Raw genomic sequence first — 3,552 nt, forward strand, 5'->3', positions numbered from 1 at the left:
GCCCCTTTCTGGCCGGGATATCTGGGTGATGTGCCTGTCATGGTTGAATAGCTGACAGTGTGTTCAAGCTGTGAGATGTGAGGTTTGCAGCAGTGGTAAGCGTGTGTGGGTGAGGTGAAACTATGAATGTGCGGTGTGAGTTGTGTTTGGTAGAGATTGTTGGTCGGTGAGTGACGGGGGAGTGGTGCATTGAGCATTGTGTGAGGCTAGTGGTGCAGATGGTGGGATATGGCATTTGAAGATGAATTCACTGACCTTGACCACTTGTGTGAGGTCATTAAACTTCTTCCTGCACTGAGCCTAGGGCCTTGGGGCTGCACTGCTGCCATTTACCACAGTGGCTATCTGCACCCACTGCAGTTTGGTCTGTTGCCTGGAGGGCCTCCTGGCCCCCTGTGGAAAGAGGACCTCTCTCCTGCAGTTTACCCCCTGGACCAAGGCCTCCAGTGCTGCATCCGAGAACCTTGGCGCCCTTTCTGTTGGCCTGTTGAGCCATTATTCAGTCTTCTTCTTTCTCACATTTGCCTCCACACCCAGTTCCAGCAGCTGCTACAGGCAGAATGCACTTCTCCTTTAAGAGGTGCAGACTGCCTTTATGAAGTGGAGGCTAGCTTTAATTGGAGCTAGTCTTACACAATCCTGGGCCCACTTCTGAGCGCTCAGCCACTCAGCAGCGCGAATGCTACAATCATATAAATTAGCAGGCAGTCAAAGTTGACGTGCTGCCTGCAGTCCTCTGAACGGGCACGGGTTGATGACGCATCGCGATGCCCACGTCCATTTTCAGGCTTTATCCAATTTCTAGGCCTATGATTCTACCAATGCACTGAGGTATGACCCTTGGAGAATCTGTATTGAGAAACATGTGAGTACAGCTTCCATAGTCTTAACGTGTTCCAGCAATCTTCATTCAGAAAATTATTGATTAACTCTTGTGCTTACATTTCTTCAAAACAATGTGAGGACAACTTGATAAAGCTGTAGAATATATAGGGTCCCAGGTTTTATAAATGTGGGCACTAAGTCAAAAGCACAGGGCTAATGCTAAACCTGTACAAATATAGCAATTATAATATAGGCCCTGAAATTGCGGTCGGTGGCATAGCTAAGGAGTACGCCGCCGACCTCCGAACGAAATCCGCTCTTACCTCGTGCGAAGCCCCAGGCGAAAACTTGCTTTCAAACACTGCGGAGTTGTGCGAATCGTAGTGGCCCACGGATCCCAGGGGCACACCGATGTGCATAAGCATACCTGGGATCACGTGGGGCGGCGCTCCTTTCACTAGCCAATTAGGAAACATTTCAACTCGACATCAAAGAACCCGTAAATTAACCGGCGTGATACTAATTATATTTATTTGACAAGTACAGTACTTGGCTTTAAAAAGCACAGGGAGTTCGTACAGCTATTCACTGGAAGGCTCTGGCAAGATTAATAAAAAGATTAAAATGATCTCATCCCTCAAACCGAGCCTTTACAACTGCCTGGTAGGTTCTTTTACATGTTTGTTTTTCATTATTATGGTCCTAATATTGCATTTTTCTCATCCCCCCTCCCCTTACGCTGTGTAAACAGACTCCTGCCACTGTTTGCACCAGCCGTAAAATTTTCCAGCGTAATTGATACACAGTTGATGGGCAATTAGCCCAACTTTTCGCCAGCAATGAGGATTTGAAAGTCGCATCTTTCTGTTTGGAACTTGACAGATCACAAGTTCAGGATTTAGCGTACTCAGAGAACTCCATCATACCGACCCCAAATTCAGGGCCATTGTGTCCAATTTTAGATCGGGGCTGGAGGTGGGGCTACCGGGAAAGTGAGGGAGTTCAGGAGGGGGTTACTGGGAAAGTGAGGGAGTTCAGGAGGGGGCGACTGGAAAGGGAGGGGGATCAGGAGGGGGCGACTGGAAAGGGTGGGTGATCGGACGGAGGGGGGGGGAGGGAGATTGGTATCAGAGAGAAGCAAAGAAAGAGGTGAAAGAGAGAACGTATATTTTCTTCATTTAATGTAGTGGGATAATTAAGAAGTTAACAGAGAAATTTCCAGTTGTACATTTCCCAGAAAAAAAAGTTACATTTCTTGCCTGTGAGTGAGAAATCAGCACATGATTCAGAAATAACCTGAAGGAGACAGACTAAGTTCCTCATTTCTAGGAAACTTGCTGCTATAGTTGGAAAGGATATTAGTTTTCCTTCCCCTTTGTCTCCACTCACTTCCTTCAAAAAGGTTGCTATGGGAACCTGCATGGGCCCTAGCTATTCCTGCCTTTTCGTGCGATATATGGAACATTCTTTGTTCCAGTCCTACTCAGGTCCCCTCCCTCCCCTCTTTTTCCGGTACATTGATGACTATATTGGTGCCACTTCCTGCTCTCGCCCCGCACTGGAAAATTTCATCAACTCTGCTTTCAATTTCCATCCCTCCCTCGCCTTCACATGGTTCATCTCCGACTCTTCCCTTCCCTTCCCTTCCTCAACTTCTCTGTCTCCATTTCTGGGGATTGGGTGTTGATCAATATCTACTATAAGCCCATTGACTCCCACAGCTACCTTGATTACATTTCCTCCCACCCCGCTTCCTGTAAGGACTCTATTCCATTCTCCCAGTTTCTCCGTCTCCGGCACATCACAGAATCACAGAAACCCCACAATGCAGATAGAGGCCATTTTGGCCCATCGAGCCTGCACCGACACATATCCCACCCGATCCCCGTAACCCCTACACCAACACATATCCCACCCTATCCCCGTAACCCCACGTATTTAATCCCCCTAACACTAAGGGTCAATTTATCATAGCCAATCAACCTAACCCGCACATCTTTGGCCTGAGCGCATATTGGGTGGCACCTGGAGCCTTAGCGCCCAGCGCTATTAGTGACAGTTCGAGGGAGGGCTAACAGGCCCTTCTCGGAGTAGGGCGGCGCTATTTAAAGGGGACAGCTCTAGTGCAGAATCTTCTGCCACTTGGGCTGCTCATTGCGATCGCTGCTAGAGAGAGTTGGCGAGCTAATGTGGAGCGGAGTTCTGGGAATTTAGCTTTACAGTACTTGGGACCTTCAACCCTGTCCGAACCACTTGCACCACTACACCTAAAAGCCTTTTGACCAACTGGCATCGGAATGGGAGCTTGTTAGGAGGGCGACGGCCTCATCGCCCAACATTGTGAAGGGGCAGAGAGACGGCAGGAGAGAGGGCCGGGATTGGCCAGAATGAGGAGGGGCAATGGAGGTCACCCAATCCGACGGGATGCTGCGAGGGTCTTTAGGCAGCAGGTGACAAGCCTTGACATGTCGGAGGAGCAGTGTTTGCGAAGGCTCCGAAACTGGAGGGACATTGTTACTGATCTGTGCCACCTGCTTGGTCAGCATCTGCAGCCGCGTGAACGCTGCAGAACCTCTCTGTCCGTTATGGCTACACTGACTGATGCCCTCCATTTTTATGGCAACGGATCCTTTCAGTCAGCCATTGGGGACAATGCGACTGTTGCTCAGGCTGCAGTCCGCTGTTGCATCCGGCAAGTGACAGATGCCCTTTATAGGCGAACGCATC

The sequence above is a fragment of the Somniosus microcephalus genome, chromosome 17 (assembly GCF_052327205.1).
Source record: "Somniosus microcephalus isolate GS21.2 chromosome 17, FLI_Smic_1.0, whole genome shotgun sequence".
Taxonomy (NCBI): domain Eukaryota; kingdom Metazoa; phylum Chordata; class Chondrichthyes; order Squaliformes; family Somniosidae; genus Somniosus; species Somniosus microcephalus.